Consider the following 21,917-nt stretch of genomic DNA (forward strand, 5'->3'; position numbering starts at 1 on the left):
TGATTATAGAAAGTGAAAGCACTGATAATCTGGTTGCTACAGAGATGGTGGAGAAATTGGGTTTGAAAAGGTTAAAGCACCCAATTCCCTATAAGGTGTCTTGGTTACAAAAAGGACATCAACTGCTAGTTGACGAGCAGTGTGAGGTAGAATTCCATATTGGCAAGTATAGGGACAAGGTGACTTGTGATATCATGCCTATGGACATGTGTCATATTCTGCTAGGTAGACCATGGTAGTATGACTGAAAAGTTGTTCATGACAGAAAGACAAACTGCTACAAGTTTGTCAAGGATGGGATTAAGCATACACTAGTACCCATCGAGGAAGAAGAAACAACAGAGACTAGTGGGACAAAAGCACTGCTGATGTGGGGGAAAAGAATTTTTAAAACAGATTGAAGATAATGAGATAAAGTATGCCGTTGTAAGGAGACCAAGAGCATTGTTGTTGCATACTAAAATTTCTGACTTACTTGAAGAAATCCAGGATTTGTTATAGGAATTTAGCAACATTGTGGTGGATGATTTACTGGATAAGTTACCACCAAAGTGAAGTATCAGTCATCACATAGATTTCATCCCCGAAGCTAGTTTACCAAACAAAGCTGCTTACTGCATGAGTCCTAAGGACAACAAAGAGATCAGGAAGCAGGTACAGAAATTATTGGACAAAGGATTGATACGGGAAAGTTTAATTCCCTATGCAGTTCCGATAGTTTTAGCTCCCAAGAAAGGAGGCGAGTGGCGGATGTGTACTGATTCAAAAGCAATAAATAAAATTACTATCAGGTACAATTTTCCAATGCCACGAATGGATGACATGATGGACTGCTTGAGTGCAGCAACATATTTTTTGAAAATAGATCTAAAGAGCGGATACCACCAGATTAGAATAAGAGAAGGGGACGAATGGAAAACAATTTTCAAAACCAATGAAGGTCTGTATGAATGACTGGTGATTCCATTTGGGTTGAGTAACACCCGTAGCACTTTCATCTGCCTAATGAATGAGATGTTGAAGGAGTTCATTGGAAAATTAGTGATTGTATATCTTGACGATATACTGATTTTCAGTAAGACCAAGGAAGAACATTTTCAACACATTAGATATGTTTTGGAGAAGTTACAGCAAAATAAGTTGCTGATAAATTTTAAAAAATGTTCTTTCTTTCAGAAGGAATTAGTCTATTTGGGTTTTGTGACTTCAGAAAATGAGCTGAAAATGGACCCAGAAAAAGTTGCAGCTATAATTAGCTGGCCATCCCTTAAGACTATGTTCAAAGTTCGGATTTTTCATGGGTTGGCAAGTTTCTATAGCAAGTTTATAAAGAATTTTAGTGGAATCTGGGCACCCATATTGGATACCATAAAAAAGGCAAGTCAGCCTTTCCATTGGACTGAAGCTACAGAGAAAAGTTTCCAGATATTGAAGAAGAAGATTACTGAAAGGCCAATTTTGAGATTGCCTGATTTTAACAAACTTTTCCAAGTTCGTTGCGATGTCAGTGGTATAGCCATTGGAGCTGTACTCAGCCAGGAAAACAAACAATAGCTTACTTCAGTGAAAAATTAAATGAAAGTAGGCAAAAATACATGTCTTACGACAAGTCGTTTTATACCATCATCCAAGCATTGAAGTATTGGAGACATTATTTGTTGGGTAATGAGTTTGTCTTGTTTTCTGATAATTTTGCATTACAGTATGTTATGCAGCAGCATAAGCTTAATCATAAACATGCAAAATGGGTTGAGTACTTGCATAGTTTATAATTCGTATTGAAGCATATCAGTGGTCAAGCCAACAAGGTAGAAGATGCACTAAGAAGAAGAGTTTTACTCTTACAGAAGAGCATGATACAAGTGTTGGGTTTTGAACACCTGAAGGACTTGTATCAAAACAATGCAGATTTCAAGGAGGCTTATGAAGCCTGCCAAAATCACTTGCTGAGGAATAATAGTCCATGGCTAGCTACTATAACTTACAGGAGCTGCTATTCAAGGGAGGACAACTATGTATTCAGAAGGTTCGATAAGGGAGAACGTCATCGAGAGAAAACATAGTGGAGGTCTAGCTGGACATTTCAGCATTGATAAGACCTTAGATCAGCTCAGTCATTTTTACTACTGGCCGAAGATGCCTAGAGACATGCAATGATATGTAACCAGGTGTAAAGTGTGTCAATTGGCGAAAGGGCACAGTCAGAACATAGGGTTGTATACACCCTTGCCTATTCCAAACAGACTATGGGACTCAGTCAGTGTGGAGTTTGTCTTAGGTCTACCAAAAACACAGTGGGGTTTTGACTCCATCATAGTGGTGTTGGACCGTTTCTCCAAGATGGCACACTTCATCCCTTGCAAGAAAACCAGTGACACCACCCATGTAGCACAGTTTTTTTTCACTGAAATTGTCAGGCTTACCCAAGTCCATTGTTTCTGATAGGGATGTGAAATTAACAAGACATTTCTAGCACACCTTATGGAAAAAGCTGGACACAATGTTAAACTTTAGCTTCGCTTATCACCCACAGACTAATGGGTAGACGGAGGTGGTGAACAGGAGTTTGGGAAACCTGCTACGGAGTCTAGTTGGGGAAAATTCACGGATGTGAGATCGTGTACTTGCCCAAGTGGAATTTGCTTACAATGATTCACCAAATCGAAGCACAGGAAGTAGTCCTTTCCAGATCTTGTATGGAATTCATCCTCGAGGAGTGCATGAGTTATGATATTTGGGACAGTTAGAAAGAAGGAGTTTCTGATGGGAAAGATTTCGCAAGAGAAATTAATGACCTACATGAGCAGGTGAAGTCAAAATTACAGGACAACAGTCAAAGGTACAAACATAAAGCAGATCTAAAAAGATGGGAGGTACAATTTAATGTAGGGGATCTAGAAAGATTCCCTAAGGGAAAATACATAAGTTAAAGTTTAAGAAAATTGGACCTTGCAAAATTCTGCGTAAGTTTTCTGCAAATGCCTATGAGCTACAATTGCCTCCAAGTATAGGAATATCGCCCATCTTTAATGTGGAAGATTTATTCCCATACACTGCCAGTCCTGAAGGGGATAGTTCGGTGCAGCAAAATCGGGATACCCAGGAAGAGAGTAGTTCGTGGATGAGACAAATGCCTTTAGCTCAACCACTTGAGATCGAAGGAATCCTCAATACATAGGTGGCCAGGCAGACTCGAAGAAAGGAGTACCTACAGTACCTCATCAAGTGGAGGAACCATCCCATTGAGGACAGTTTGTGGCTTGACGCAAGTCAGATACAACATGCAGGGTATTCTATCAAGGAGCTCATGGACTGGAGCCATGAATTTTCATCTACCCCAAAAGCCTGATGCAGGAGCATCTAGCTTAAGGAGGTCATGGCTGGAGTATTTGTCTTTGCAAACCAGAAGGAGTTTCATTTAGTTTTTTTTAAGTTCCATTTAAATTTCTAGTTAACAACATTTAGGAGTTTACACTAAGTTTAAGGTTGTCCCAGCCCACTGTTTATTTTTATTTACTGTTCTTTTTATTTTTAATTTATTGTTTCAAATTAACTTTAGAATACAGGCAAAGATGAACAATTATCAATGAATAACTAAAATGTAACTACTCACAATTTAAATAATTGTACAGTGATCTTTAATAAGGAAGGAAAAAGCCACTGTAATCATCCATCATAGTATTGAATAAAAAGAAGCACGCAATCATTTTGAGAAGCAAGAAAATCTGAGTCCATATATTGCAGCTTAAAGTTATTTATTTTTTTCCTCAAAACTTAATTAATTAAGTTCATCTACCCATTTCATAACAGTGACAGAAAGCGAGAAATTATCATAGAGGCAAGAAGAAAATGCGGTCGAGTTCCATAAATCAACAGAGAGGGTTTGTAGAAGAGTGGAGTACAATTACCAACAAAGAAAGAAACAAGCATCTACAGGTACCAACAAACTTGTACCATTCACATTTACTATTTTCTTTTCAAAATCTATGTGTATATATAGATATAAAAAAAAAAAATTACACTCCAAGAAACAAATGTAAAGTCACAGACAAGCTACAGGACTGAACAATGAAACAGAGGTCATCCATAACAATGCCGAATATAACGACAAGTTCATAAGTTAACCATAGATCCGACATAATTACAATTTCATAAGTTAACAGATCGGAGGCATAAATACACAGAACCATGAAACAATGAGACCAAAGCCACAACCCTTGACAACAGACCAAGTAAAGACTACAAACAGCAAACACTTCGAAACAGACAGACAGAGAAACAACAAGGCACAACCCTACCTGATACAAGAGCGTAGGTGTCAGGGCAAGAGACCAGCAGCCGGTGAGCCCAGTCATTCACCTGCAATGGCCACCAAACAAGGCCATAAGAATCCAAGAAATAGATCCATAAAAAGAAATTTAAAACAGGGACAAGTGTTTAAGGAGAGCTCACTTGCTAGAGGAGCCGAGCCCTTTCAAACGGAGGAAGGAAGCCATGGACCAAGGTCACAGTCGCCAGAGCGCCCACTACTCACAAGCAGTGAGAAGAATTAGTAACAATAGCAAACAAAGCAGAACCCAGTAGCAGAGACCTCACCTCGACGGAGCAGCAGAGCACCGAAACAGCAACAAAATGACAAAGGTTAGGTTTTCTTTGGCATAGTGAAGAGGCAGGAGAAGTGAAGCCCATGGATAGGACAGTTGTCCTCACAACATTAACTCACCAGTACCGCACCATAAAACCAATCAACCATAAAAATCATCCACGCAATCACACATTAATTATATGTCGTAAGTGATCAGGGCTGGTCTCATCATGAAGTGTCTTAGGAAAGGGGAATAAAACTTGCATAAGCCATGTATGTTGCTCTTTTCCTGTATATGACTTTATCAAGATGTGGTTTGATCGATATCTGATGAACTGAGAGGTATGCTTTTCTATATCTATTAGCAATAAATTTGATCCTTCATAATTATCTCCATATTGGGACCACACATCAATCAAATTTTTCTCATAAAATTGTCATGTTCTTCCTGCTTCCAATTTTGTTTTCAAACAACAATGAGACATATCCCATGCAATTTAAAGTCCTGTATATCAATATTTGATTTTTCAAGTACTTTTTAGATGTACTTGTCAGTGATATTTAATGTCCATATTGTGACATCATAATTTCTTAAGCAATATTTTAATACCTCTGTCTAAAAAGGCTTTAAAAAATAGTGCCTATAACCAAACTGCCAATCTGGTTCTCTTTGAATATGAATTTTTTTTCATCTTTGGTGTATGATTGGAAGAATACTCCTTCCATTACAAACATCAACAACATCTTTTGACTTCTAGTAATTCCCATCTGCATCTGCACTGCAACGACATGTATGATATTAACATATCTCCACTTCAACACTTCATTGCTTAAGGACATAAAAACCTATCATTTCAAAAGTGATGTTAATATTTATTATGAATTATTTCTATTTGTATGCAAAGGTATTTTTACAATGAGTTTAAAGTATCACAAAATACAAATACAATTGCCCCATTAAAATGAACAAACAAATAATATGTTTACTTTATACATACATCCTAATCCATTTATTTAATTTGTATGGAATAAAAGTCTTATAAGAATGCATTGACCCACCATTTAAATCATTGATTTTAAGACTTATAATGATTTATTTAATTGGAATTGAAAAATATAATTACAATGGTCTAGTGAAAGTAAACAAACTAATTATATATTAATTTTCACATACAATATAATACAATTTTTAAATTTCAAACCTAATTAATTATATGTTAATTTATAGAGTTTCTACCTTAGTTTTTTTTGGTGCTTTTTTTAGTACAAATTGTATGTTTATTGTTGGTGCTACATACAACTTAATATAGTTTTTCAACTTATATGGAATAAAAATGGTTATAAGAATGCAATGGGTCATCCTTCACATTACTAATTTCTAAGAGGTATAACGATAACTTAAACCACATTTAAAGCAAATAATTGTAATGATCTAATTAAAAAAAATAGACCAATTATCTATTAATTTTACATATAATGTAATCCATTGTAAAAAAATATATAGCATGGGAAATGTTGATATGAAAACATTAAATGACCATTCATCTCACCAAAAATAAAGAAAATAAAAATATTTTATTTTTAGTAATGACAAACCAAATCAACAAATTTTTTATTAGTGTTGTGAAATAAAAGTAATAATTCATGATGTTATACAAAGAATAGCATGATATAGACATCTGTAATCTTAAGGTACTTCTAAATGTAACTTAACATCCTTCAAAATAGCTCAAACATCCGTAGCCTTGTTGAGTTTATGCAATATTCTCCATAGCTCATTGATCAACCAATCATCCCCTTGATTTGCTCCAATGAATGGAGGGGCAAGAATCACATTTTCTTTTGGATTCTCTTTCACTCTCTCAATCAAACAATCAACTATAAAGTATTGGTTGCATCATATTGGGTATGCATTTCCCACACCTTTTTCAATGATTTAGTGTGTATAAATTTCGTTGGATTGTCAATGACCTTATGTTCCTTTTGTGATTTACAGTCTGAAGTAGTCCACTTAAACACAAGTTTATCTTGTAATGTTTCTGAAACCAACTTTTTTATAAACCTTGTTGTGCTTTGTTTCAAAGCTGTCGTCCAAATTGCAATGTCAAGAGATTCATTTTTGAAACACATTTCAAAAAATGATCTTTCATGTGGATGAATCCAAAATACTTTTTTCTATATTGTGTAATCTACATCAGCTCCCATTTTCTCAATATGCCCTTTGTTTGTTGCTTCATCATCGATGCTATGATAAAAAATTTCCTTTAGTTCAAAAATAACTAGTTTCTTTTCAGTTATTTTGGCTGCAACACAATGGAAAATAATATAGTCAAACCATTTTATTCATGTTACAAAAATTACTAAAAAAAATTGTTGAAACGATACACTTACCTTGAGTGGTTTTTGCACTATTTATAGATGAAACAATAATTTCTTTTATCATCTTGATAGAACCTGGAGTAAACACATTAAACCTTCAATCAAATACCAATTGTACTTCTTATTAAACCTTCAATCAAATACCAATAGCAAGAAAAACATTAGTAATGCAACCTTTAAAAAGAAACACACACACACACCCTTAACATTATTTTGATTGTTAATTTTATCTTTTTTATTTGTTCCTATAATAAAAATATACAACGTTATGGTAGTTACAAGTATTAGAGTTTGAAGAATAATAAGATAACCAAGAAAACAAGTTATAAGTATCTAATATGACATTATCTTCGTATTTGTAACATTGCACCTCATCATCATCTTTGTTACCTTTATTTGTCTCCAAATTAAACATATAAAATATTTTGAATTCTGAAAATGAATAGAATCATTAAATAACAAGGAAAACAAGTGGACAAATTAGAAGTACCTGATGTTATATTTTGTTCTTGATTAAAGTTTTGTTTAACTTTCATTTGATCAATGTCTTGGTTCTCCTTGCTTGTCACTATAATAAACATAAAAAAAAGTTATAAATTTTGACAATGAACAAAATTCATTAAACAAGTATACAAAAAAAGAATCATCTATAATCGTCCATAATAATATTTTGGTCTTGATTGTAGTTTTGTGGGACAGTCCCGTGGTCATTATATTCATTCTCTTTATTTCCAACTATAATCAACATATGAAATGATATGAATCACAATAATAAAAATAATAATTTAGAATAATAATAAAATAAAAAAAGATAGAGTTACAATGATTAATACCCATTTCTATCTCCATCGTTCCATGGTCATTGTCTTGATTAATTTCATTCATCTCATAATTCCCTATAATAGTCATCCAAAAATGTTATGAATATGGAAATTAAATAAATTGAAAAATTATCAAGAGAAAAAACCAAACAAATTATGTACCTGGTATGATAACTTCTTCCTCTCCTCCTTCTCCTCCTGTTTCCATCTCCATACTTTTTTCAACAACATAAGCACTATGTTGATTATTTTTTTGCTTCCCACTTTCATCATTCTCTGTTTTAGAATCTCCATCATTAGTCATTTTAGTAAACACTTTGACAATTAAGAAATATGAAAAAAATATTATCCAACGTATTATAAGAAAATAAATAAATAAATTGTAGTACCTGAATTTTCCAAGAAGTTAATGGATCCTAGATTTGATAGTTGAAAATATTTGTAATTATTTAACATGATTGTCCTTTGTGACTCTGTTTGCACAACACATGAAATTCTTCTTCCATATGTACAACAGGCCTTGATTAAATTTTTCCCCGCATAAAGAGAAATAACCACTTTTGGATCACTACATTGTTGGTGTTTTTCCAATAAATCCATCCAGAAATCATAATCTCTCCCATTTTCATCAAATGTGTCTTTAAATGTGTGAGAGTATTTTAAAGCCTCCAAAATTTTTAATTCTAAAGTATATAAATGTATAGTAAGAACTATATCATAACTATAATTGTTTTGGGGCTTATATTCATAAATGTCACTAGTCATTTTATAGTTGAACTTGGAGTTCTTTATGGAAATTTCCAAAGACTGTCGTACATAATTACAAAACCAAAGTTCTACTAAGAGAACTCTAGTAAAGTCATTTAACTCATTTTTTCAATAAGAAATCGAAAAAATTCAATATAATATCCCTTGTGGAATTGTTCTTTTTTCAAAGCCAGCGTATCCAAAACAACAAGGTCAGTGTGTAAAAATGGTTGCAACTGACATGGAAAAGAGTGCAAAAGTGTTGACAAAAGATCAAGGCCCCCAAAATGACAACCATATTCAAAATTGTTATCAACCTGTTGAACACTTGTTGATCCATTTATCATTCTATCAAGGACTCCACATGCTTGCTGAGAAAGGGACTTTATCTTTGTATTACGTGTTGCTTTGACATAAGTAGACCCCTCCATCGTGTTGAAAAAATTGGTAAATATGATATCATTAATTTCATAATGCTCAAGAATGTTCAATGTGGTAAGAGTCATCTCATTCAAGTTTTGATCATGACTTTGACAATATGTAACCATTGCATCCAATATTGTTCTGTTGGTTTTCAATTTAGAACAATAATCTTTTAATTTTATGGCATTTGTTGGATGATTAAGTGGAATAGAAAACAAAATGTTTCCATCCAATAGCTTATCTGCTACTAAAGCAATTTCTTCCATGGTTAATCCTTGAAGGGGCTGAAGAGTAGCTGTTGTCAAACTGTGTAGACTATTTCTCTTGTAGTTCTCAAAATCAGGTTGGCTTGGAGAACACTTTAATGCGCCTACTTGGTAACAGTTAAAAACAATGTCCCATTTATCCCAAATAGGTTTGACATCAAGATATAAGAGAATTTTTTTATCAGAAAAATTTGTAATTGGACAGTCAAAGAATGAGCACAACATTTCATCATCAACCTGACAAAATAATAAATATAAACTAATAAGAATTCAATGTAAAAATGAAACTAAATAAGGTGTTATAAAATAATGAGAAATCATTATAAAGACGAGAAAATATGACTTATACTATCAACTTTAGTCATTTATCTACAATAAAAATAGATACAATAATAAAATGTTAAATGTAAAAATAATTAAAATTGCATACCTTGTCTTCAGCCGTCTTAGAACAGCCAATCCTCCTTTTCTTTAATTTTTCATTGGCAATTAAGAAATGTCTTGCCGAGCACAGACAATCAATAAATGGAGTTTTTAAGAATACCTTATTTGCAAAATTTAATTGACAACAAATGTGGATCACCTCAGTGTGTTCAACTGATGGATGCAATAATCAAGCATTACGTTTTTTATATTTTTTTTCGCTTATGTCGATACATTATATTTAGGATTTGTTAAAATTTCTTTCGCTTCTTGAATGGTATGTTGACCATCAACTATCCAAAAATTAATATTCTTAGAATTTAGATGTGTCTCATTTATAATTTTGATAGTATTGACCAATGGATCAGACTCATCGATGTAAAATGGAATCAGAAGAGCATCGGGTAATGAGGTTTGAAATTTTTCTTGGAATGATTTCACTAATACTTGAACATTTAAATCATGTCGTGATCTTAATTTGAACACTTTGGGGGCTTCTTTACATCTTTCAACAACCACTTTTCTATTAAAGGAGTTTGAAAATAGATAGCAATGCTTGAAGGGTAAATGAATCTCATCACATTCATTTGCAAGGTTTGTTGTCTCAAATTCAACTTTCCTAGTTTTTTGAAATTCTATAGTAGGCTTGAAAACACTTTCTGTTATGTTCTCCTCCAAATCGGATAAATATACTCTTCTCAAAGCAAGTAATTGAGAATTAATTTTATCATCTGGTATTTTATCAAGAAAATTACCTTTTTGTTGTAAATGAAGAAGTACAGATGATGTTTTTTTACTTCTTACATAGCGATATCTCAAAACGGTGGCGATGCATTTTAAAAGATCTGCACAACTATTTAGTCCAGATTTAGAGAAGCTCTCATAGTTATCCAACTTGAACATTGAATTCTTTATCGTATTTGTTGAATCAATACTTGAAGCTTCAATCAAATCTGGTCTAAAATTTGTATACTCCACTTGACATGAAATTAATTTCACCTCATTTTCTTTAATCATTCCCACTTGAAAGTCAATGTCATTTTCATTGTAAGCATAGCAATTAATTATTATTCCTAATATCTTTGGTTCGTTTCCATCTATTGATCCAAATAGATACACATCAGGAAACATATTCATAGGAGCTTCTATTTGGATGTACCAATCTTGCACAAACTCATATTTATTAGATGTATTGTATTTTTTAATAATTTCAAAAGTAGAAGTAGAAGGTGTTATTGATACTGCCATTTGAGTTGAATAACTTTTCTTTTGCTTAAGTGATGGTTGTAACATTTTATTTGCTTTTGGGCCAACCAATTCTGCAAATAACAACAAAAAAATATTTGCATTAATCAAAATGAAAATACAATTTCAAATATTGTCACATAATGTTCTTATAAATATTGAAACAACACCTAATCTAAACATTTCTGAGAGAGTGTACATAAAATATAAAACCACCATACCAGTTGAAGGAGGCATCGTTTGTATATCACTTATTTTTTGTTTCTTCTTCACTACTTTACTTCGAATTTCAGACACACCAGATTCTGTAGTTTCTATAAAAGAAAATTATGGAATACATGAAATACCAAGTATTATTAAACAACCTTATAATACACGATTTCCATTTATATGCACAACAATAAATGAGTACATATGTTGTGAAAGTTTACTATATGACACCAAAATTTATCGCCTGGGTAAAATTGCTAGGAAAAGAAACAAACTAATCCAACCATTTCTAAAAGAGTACATAAAATATAAAACCACCAGACCTATTGAAGGGGGCATCATTTGTATATAGTTTGTTTTTCTTTTCTCTTGGCTACTTTACTTCAAATTTCACGCACACCAGTTTCCACATTTTCTAGAAAGAAAAATATGGAAGACGTGAAATAACAAATAGTATTAAACAACCTTATAATACACGATTTCCATTTACATGCACAATAATAAATGAGTACATATGTTATGAAAGTTTACTATATGACACCAAAAGTTATCACCTAGTTAAAATTGCTTGGAAAAAAAAATACCCATGTTAGTACAGGTTGTCCTCATTAAAACCCCACTCCTAAGGCTATTTCCATGGATTTTATTAATCAACAAGAAGTTATTACATTATGACTAACGATTGTAACAAAGTATAAACTAAAATTTTCATACCATTTAAAGAAATTGTTGTCGTGTTTCTTGAACTTCCTTTTTCCTTGGATGCTTCCTTTGAATTCTCACTAGCTTCATAGTCCATGGTTTCTGAAAATAAAGTAAAAAATTGTTACCACAATTTCGAATTATTGAAGAAAATATAAATTTATAAATACTATAACTACTCGCATCATTATATGTGTAACAAAATGAACAAGAACAATAACAAGTGTAGAACTCACAATAATAGCTAATCAAGGAAGAAAAAGGGCACCCCAAAATAATTTATTATGTTCTTTTAATCGTGAATATAGGAAAGAAAACATCTACTAGGTTTCCTTCTAGCACGAGCATAAGCACATTTCCAAAAGACATTACATTGTGAATAAATAAAAGCAATTGTAGAGACTACAACAACATCATATATACACAAAATTTATCTCTTATAGTCATGTATATTCTTAGTTTTCTTTTGAAAAAATAAAAGAAAAACACAATGAAAGAACATTACCTATGGCAATCATTAAATTTTCTTCTAGATCTTCATCTAGCACAAAGACAAACACATAGCAACTTTGCAAGGCGAAAGAAATATATAATGTGATAGAATTACTTCTAACACGAACAAAAGAATATTGCCAACAAGAATCTTGCAAAGCGAAAGAAATATTTGCATCCTATATTTATTTATATTACAAATGCATGGATACTGTCAAAAAAAACATTGTAAGGTGAAAGAAATCTAGCACATGCTAGAATTATTTTTAGCACTAACACATTCATATTTCCAAAAAAAAACATTGCAAACCAAAATAAATCTAGCACAAGCTAGATTTCTTTCTACCACAAACACAAACACATTGTCATTAAAAGTATTGCAAAGAAAAGGAAATGTAACCCATGCTAGACTATATTCTATCGCATACAAGAATATTGCCAACAACAACATTGAATTGTAAAGCAAATCTAGTGCATGCTAAATTTCCCTCTAGCACAAACATAAACACAATGTCAATAAAAACATTGCAATAATAATATTCACTGGGACATCTCCATGCTTATGGCATTTGACCTTGCCTTTTAGAGACTATGAGTTTTTAGTCCATGCCTACATAGACTATTGTTACAATATAAAAAAAATTAAACGCTCAAATGATTAGAAGGCCCTTCATATGGAATATGTGGTCTAAGAATGGGATAGTGTACAAATATTTCCTCCTATAAAAAACACAAGAACGTTGCAAATAACAACATTACAAGCTAAAAGAAATATAATGCATACTATATTTCCTTCTAATGTGAACATAATCACATGACAACATTGTAGGGTGAGAAAAATTTAGTCTGCGTTACATTTACTTCTAACTCAAACATATAAATATTTCCAATGACAACATTACAGGACAAAAACAATCTAGCACAAGCTATATTTCCTTTTAGCCTAATCAAAAACATGTTAGCATTAACAACATTGCAATGTAAAATAAAATCTAACATGTGTTAGATTTCCTTTTAGCGCAAACTCGAGCACATAGAAACATTGTAGAGTGAGAAATCTATCAAGTGCTAGATTTATGTCTACCACAAATACAAGCACGTTGCCAACAACAACATTGTAGAGTATAAGAATTCTAGATTGTGTTAAATTTTCTTCCAACACAAACACAAGCACATTTTAATTTGAAAGAAATCTAACACATGCTATATTTCCTTTGAGCACAGACACAAGAACATAACAACATTGTAGGACTAAATAAGTTTAATGTGTGCTAGATTAACAACATTGCAATTTAAAATAAAATCTAACATGTGTTAGATTTCCTTTTAGCGCAAACTTGAGCACATGGAAACATTGTAGAGTGAGAAGTCTAGCAAGTACTAGATTTATGTCTAACACAAATACAAGCACGTTGCCAACAACAACATTGGAGAGTATGGTGACAACATTGTAGAGTATAAGAAATCTGGGTTGTGTTAAATTTTCTTCCAACACAAACACAAGCAAATTTAAATTTGAAAGAAATCTAACACATGTTATATTTCCTTCTAGCACAAAAACAAGAACATAACAACATTTTAAGACTAAATATGTCTAATGTGCACTAGATTAACAACATTGCAATGTAAAATAAAATCGTTAGATTTCCTTTTAGTGAAAACTCAAGTACATAGAAACATTGTAGAGTAAGAAATCTAGCAAGGGATAGATTTATGTCTACCACAAATGCAAGCACATTACCAACAACAACATTGTAGATTATAAGAATTCTAGATTGTGTTAATCTTTTTTCCAACACAAACACAAGCACATTTTAATTTGAAACAAATCTAACACATGTTATATTTCCTTCGAGCACAAACACAAGAACATAACAACATTTTAGGACTAAATAAGTCTAATGTCTACTAGATTAACAATATTTCAATGTAAAAGAAAATATAACATGTGTTAGATTTCCTTTTAGCGCAAACTCAAGCACATAGAAACATTGTAGAGTTAGAAATCTAGCAAGTGCTAGATTTATGTCTACCACAAATACAAGCATCTTGCCAACAACAACATTGTAGAGTATAAGAATTCTATATTGTGTTAAATTTTCTTCCAACACAAACACAAGCATATTTTAATTTGAAAGAAATCTAACACATGCTATATTTCCTTCTAGCACAAAAACAAGAACATAACAACATTGTAGGACTAAATAAGTCTAATGTGTGATAGATTAACAACATTGCAATGTAAAAGAAAATCTAACATGTGTTAGATTTCCTTTTAGCGCAATGTCAAGCTCATAGAAACATTGTAGATTGAGAAATCTAGCAAGTGCTAGATTTATGTCTACCACAAATACAAGTACATTGCCAACAACAACATTGTAGAGTATAAGAAATCTAGCTTGTGTTAAAGTTTCATCCAACACAAACACAAGCACATTTAAATTTGAAAGAAATCTAACACATGATATATTTCCTTCCATCACAAACACAAGAACATAACAACATTTTAGGACTAAACAAGTTTAATGTGTGCTAGATTAACAAGATTGCAATGTAAAAGAAAATCTAACATGTGTTAGATTTCCTTTTAGCACAAACTCAAGCACATAGAAACATTGTAGATTGAGAAATTTAGCAAGTGCTAGATTTATGTCTACCACAAATGCAAGCGTGTTGCCAACAACAACATTGCTGAGTATAAGAAATCTGGCTTGTGTTAAATTTTCTTCCAACACAAACACAAGCAAATTTAAATTTAAAAGAAAGCTAACACATGTTATGTTTCCTTCTAGCATAAAAACAAGAACATAACAACATTTTAGGACTAAATAAGTTTAATGTGTGCTATATTAACAACATTGCGATGTAAAAGAAAATTTAACATGTGTTAGATTTCCTTTTAGCGCAAACTCAAGCACATAGAAACATTGTAGAGTGAGAAATCTAGCAAGTGCTAGATTTATGTCTACCACAAATACAATTACGTTGCCAACAACAACATTGTAGAGTATAAGAAATGTAGCTTTTGTTAAATTTTCTTCCAACACAAACACAAGCACATTTAAATTTTAAAGAAATTTAACACATGCTATATTTCCATCGAGCACAAACACAAGAACATAACAACATTGAAGGACTAGATAGGTCTCATGTGTGCTCGATTAACAACATTGCAATGTAAAATAAAATCTAACATGTGTTAGATTTCCTTTTAGCGCAAACTCGAGCACATAGAAACATTGTAGAGTGAGAAATCTAGCAAGTGCTAGATTTATGTCTACCACAAATACAAGCACGTTGCCAACAACAACATTTTAGAGTATAAGAAATCTAGGTTGTGTTAAATTTTCTTCCAACACAAACACAAGCACATTTAAATTTGAAAGAAATCTAACAGATGTTATATTTCCTTCTAGCACAAATTCAAAAACATAACAACATTTTAGGACTAGATAAGTCTAACGTGTGCTAGATTAACAACATTGCAATGTAAAAGAAAATCTAACATGTGTTAGATTTCCTTTTAGCACAAACTCAACCACATAGAAACATTGTAGAGTGAGAAATAAAACAAGTGCTAGATTTATGTCTACCACAAATACAAGCACGTTGCCAACAACAACATTGTAGAGTATAAGAAATCTAGATTGTGTTAAATTTTCTTGCAATACAAACACAAGCACAATTTAATTAATCTAACACATGTTATATTTCCGTCAAGCACAAACACGAGAACATAACAACATTGTAGGACTAAATAAGTCTAATGTGTGCTAGATTAACAACATTGCAATGTAAAATAAAATCTAACATGTGTTAGATTTCCTTTTAACGCAAACTCGAGCACATAGAAACATTGTAGAGTGAGAAATATAGCAAGTGCTTGATTTATGTCTACCACAAATACAAGCACGTTGGAAACAACAACATTGTAGAGTATAAGAAATCTAGGTTGTGTTAAATTTTCTTCCAACACAAACACAAACACATTTAAGTTTGAAAGAAATCTAACACATGCTATATTTCCTTCTAACACAAACAAAAGAACATAACAACATTTTAGGACTAAATAAGTCTAATGTGTGCTAGATTAACAACATTGCAATGTAAAAGAAAATCTAGCATCTGTTATATTTCCTTTTAGTGCAAACTCAAGCATATAGAAACATTGTTGAGTGAGAAATCTAGCAAGTGCTAGATTTATGTCTGCCACAAAGACAAGCACGCTGCCGACAATAACATTGTAGAGCATAAGAAATATGGCTTGTGTTAAATTTTCTTCCAACACAAACACAAGCAAATTTAAATTTGAAAGAAATTTAACACATGTTATATTTCCTTGTAGCACAAACACAAGAACATAGCAACATTTTAGGACTAAATAAGTCTAATGTGTGCTAGATTAACAACATTGCAATGTAAAAGAAAATCTAACATGTGTTAGATTTCCTTTTAGCGCAAACTCAAGCACATAGAAACATTTTAGAGTGAGAAATCTAGCAAGTGCTCAATTTATGTCTACCACAAATACAAGAATGTTGCCAACAACAACATTGTAGGGTATAAGAATTCTAGATTGTGTTAAATTTTCTTCCAACACAAACACAAACACATTTTAATTTGAAAGAAATCTAACACACATTATATTTCCTTCGAGCACAAACATAAGAACATAACAACATTGTAGGATTAAATAGGTCTAATGTGTGCTAGATTAACAACATTTCAATGTAAAATAAAATCTAACATGTGTTAGATTTCCTTTCAGCGCAAACTCGAGCACACATAAACATTGTAGAGTGAGAAATCTAGCAAGTGCTAGATTTATATTTACCACAAATACAAGCACGTTGCCAACAACGACATTGTAGAGTATAAGAAATCTAGCTTGTGTTAAATTCTCTTCCAACACAAACACAAGAACATTTAAACTTGAAAGAAATCTAACACATGCTATATTTCCTTCTCGCACAAGCACAAGAACATAACAACATTTTAGGACTAAATGAGTCTAATGTGTGCTAGATTAACAACATTGCAATGTAAGATAAAATCTAACATGTGTTCGATTTCCTTTAACATGTGTTAGATTTCCTTTTAGCGCAAACTCAATCACATAGAAACATTGTAGAGTGGGGAATCTAACAATTGCTAGATTTATGTCTACCACAAATACAAGCACGTTGCCAACAACAACATTGTAGAGTATAAGAATTCTAGATTGTGTTAATTTTTCTTCCAAAACAAACACAAGCACATTTTAATTTGAAAGAAATCTAACACATGTTATATTTCCTTCAAGCACAAACACAAGAACATAACAACATTGTAGGACTAAATAAGTCTAATGTGTGCTAGATTAACAACATTGCAATGTAAAATAAAATCTAACATGTGTTAGATTTCCTTCTAGCGCAAACTCGAGCACATAAAAACATTGTAGAGTGAGAAATCTAGCAAGTGCTAGATTTATGTCTACCACAAGTGCATGCACGTTGCCAACAACAACATTGCGGAGTATAAGAAATCTAGCTTGTGTTAAATTTTCTTCTAACACAAACACAAGCACATTTAAATTTGGAAGAAATCTAACACATGCTATATTTCCTTCTAACACAAACATAAGAACATAATAACATTTTAGGACTAAATATGTCTAATGTGTGCTAGATTAACAACATTGCAATGTAAAAGAAAATCTAACATGTGCTAGATTTCCTTTTAGTGCAATCTCAAGCACATAGAAACATTGTAGAGTGAGAAATCTAACAAGTTGTGATGGATTTCTCACACTCATCTCCATATCCCTCCACTTGCTCCTCCCCATCTAGGAGATGCATATACATGTTTATAAACCACATCAAGTAAATTGTCTCTCTCACTCGTGTGAAATCCTGGGTCATTGTAAGATTTCCCAAACTATGCAAATAGAGCAAACTCTAACATTATCATCAAGAAAAAAATTCCCTCTCTATGCTCACTAAATCTAGGGTTAAGATGAATGTAGAGGAAAAGCTTGCACCTTGAGAAATTTGATCTCTTTGTAGGCTATATGAATCTAGAGTTAAGATGGAACTAAAATGGTTTAATTATTAATAATTATAATTTTTATTTTATTTTATTTTATATTATATTATATTTATGTAATTTTACTAAATTAACACGTTTAAATAACATTACATAACCTTACAACATCTCATTCACTTTGGGTTAAAGTCTCCCATGTAATCATTCATGTTGGACTAAAGTCTCTCCATGCAATTATTTAAATTTGTAGATAATTATTTTTATTTTAATCAATAATATTTAATATAAATTAGAAAACATAAACTTGGAAAATCCCATAAATATTATAAATATCAAGTGAATTACAATGAAATTTGAACCGTTTAAAATTATAATTATATATTTTTATTTTAGAAAAATTTCAAACCATAAAATTGATAATATAAAAAAAAGTTATTAAATATATGGTTATTTTATTTAATTTTATAAATATTATATACAATAATACATGAAAAATGTAATATAATTTCAAAAATTGTAATTTATAACTTTAAAATTATTAATAAAAAAATATTAACATACCAAATTCTTTATTATTATTAAAATTTGTAGATATTTATTTTCATTTTAATGGGTAATATTTAATATATAATGGAAAGTATAAATTCGGAAAGGGCTACCCATATTATAAATATTAAGTGCATTATAATGTAATTTGAACCATTTAAATTTATGATTTTATAGTTTTAATTTAAAAATAAAATAAAATTAAAACATATAATTAATTAAATTTATGATTTTACATTTCTAATTAAAAAATTCAAAACATAGAATTGATTGAAAACATATTTTTTTTAAATTATATGTAATCTTATTCTCAAATATAATAAGCAATATAAAATTGATTAGTTTGATAATTCTACAATTGGGGAAAATGGTTACAATTCACAATTTTCTCTCTCCACTTGCTCCTCCCCATCTAGGAGATGCATATACATATTTATAAACCACATCAAGTAAATTGTCTCTCTCACTCATGTGAAATCCTGGGTCTTTGTGAAATTTCTCAAACTCTGCAAATAGAACAAACTCTATCATTATCATCAAGAAGCAAATTCCCTCTCTATGCTTACTAAATCTAGAGTTAAGATGGATCTAGAGGAAAAGCTTGCACCTTGAGAAATTTGATCCCTTTGTGGGCTATCTAAATCTAGAGTTAAGATGGATCTAAAATGGTTTAATTATTAATAATTATAATTCTTATTTTGTTTTATTTTATATTTATGTAATTTGACTAAATTAACACATTTAAATAACATTACATAACCTTAAAACATCTCATTCACTTTGGGCTAAAGTCTCACATGCAATCATTCATGTTGGACTAAAGTCTCTCCATGCAATTATTCAAATTTGTAGATATTTATTTTTATTTTAATCAATAATATTTAATAGAAAATAGAAAACATAAACTTGGAAAAGCCCATAAATATTATAAATATCAAGTGAATTACAATCAAATTTGAAACATTTAAAATTACTATTTTATATTTTTATTTTAGAAAAATTTCAAACCATAATAATAAAAAGTTATTAAATATATGGTTATTTTATTTAATTTTATAAATATTATATACAATAATACATGAAAAATGTAATATAATTTCAAAAATTGTAATTTATAACTTTAAAATTATTAATAAAAAAATATTAACATACCAAATTCTTTATTATTATTAAAATTTGTAGATATTTATTATTAAAATTTGTAGATATTTATTTTCATTTTAATGGATAATATTTAATATATAATGGAAAGTATAAATTTGGAAAGGGCTACCCATATTATAAATATTAAGTGCATTATAATGTAATTTGGATTTTATATTTTTAATTTAAAAATAAAATAAAATTAAAAAATATATTTAATTAAATTTATGATTTTACATTTCTAATTAAAAAAATTCAAAACATAGAATTGATTGAAAACATATTTTTTTTTAAATTATATGTAATCTTATTCTCAAATATAATAAGCAATATAAAATTGATTAGTTTGGTAATTCTACAATTGGGGAAAATGGTTACAATTCACAATTTTCTCTCTCCACTTGCTCCTCCCCATCTAGGAGATGCATGTACATGTTTATAAACCACATCAAGTAAATTGTCTCTCTCACTCGTGTGAAATCCTGGGTGTTTGTAAGATTTCTGAAACTCTGCAAATAAAACAAACTCTAACATTATCATCAAGAAAAATATTCCCTCTCTATGCTCACTAAATCTAGAGTTAAGATGGATCTAGAGAAAAAACTTGCACCTTGAGAAATTTGATCCCTTTGTAGGCTATCTAAATCTAGAGTTAAGATGGATCTAAAATGGTTTAATTATTAATAATTATAATTCTTATTTTATTTTATTTTATATTTATGTAATTTGACTAAATTAACACATTTAAATAACATTACATAACCTTACAACATCTCATTCACTTTGGGCTAAAGTCTACCATACAATCATTCATGTTGGACTGAAGTCTCTCCATGCAATTATTTAAATTTGTAGATATTTATTTTTATTTTAAACAATAACATTTAATATAAAGTAGAAAACATAAACTTGGAAAATCCCATGAATATTATAAATATCAAGTGAATTACAATGAAATTTGAACCATTTAAAATTATAATTTTATATTTTTATTTTCGAAAAATTTCAAACCATAAAATTGATAATTAAAAAAAGTTATTAAATATATGGTTATTTTATTTAATTTTATAGATATTATATACAATAATACATGAAAAATGTAATATAATTTCAAAAATTGTAATTTATAACTTTAAAATTATTAATAAAAAAAATATTAACGTACCAAATTCTTTATTATTATTAAAATTTGTAGATATTTATTTTCATTTTAATGGATAATATTTAATATATAATGGAAAGTATAAATTTGGAAAGGGCTACTCATATTATAAATATTAAGTACATTATAATGTAATTTGAACCATTTAAATTTATGATTTTATATTTTTAATTTAAAAATAAAATTAAATTAAAACATATAATTAATTAAATTTATGATTTTACATTTCTAATTAAAAAAAATTCAAGAGATAAAATTGATTGAAAACATATTTTTTTAAATTATATGTAATCTTATTCTCAAATATAATAAGCAATATAAAATTGATTAGTTTGATAATTCTACAATTGGGGAAACTGGTTACAATTCACAATTTTTTCCTAACTCTTCACAAAATGAATAACCTAGTGTGAAAGCAAATCCAGATCAAGTACTACATAAACTTATAATAAATATAAAGAATAATTAAATTTTCCTTAACATTTAAGGAAATATAAGAAATTTCTCATTTTTAGATATTATTGAATTTGACCAAGGTTGCTACTTTTGGAAAAAAAAATGCTTTGACGAGGTAAGGTCATGGAAATCAAATGAGCAAAGGAAATGATGTTTATACTCGTGATATTCACAAAAGAGAGAGAATTGAAAGGGGTGCAATCTTAGAGAGAACAATAACCCAAGAATAACTATAAGGAGAATGAACATTTAAAAGAAGAACAAAGACTAAATATGCCATCATTTCCATT

This window comes from Pinus tabuliformis, chromosome J, assembly GCF_031772625.1.
Source record: "Pinus tabuliformis cultivar Carrire ecotype Pingquan chromosome J, CPIR1, whole genome shotgun sequence".
In the NCBI taxonomy this organism is placed as follows: domain Eukaryota; kingdom Viridiplantae; phylum Streptophyta; class Pinopsida; order Pinales; family Pinaceae; genus Pinus; species Pinus tabuliformis.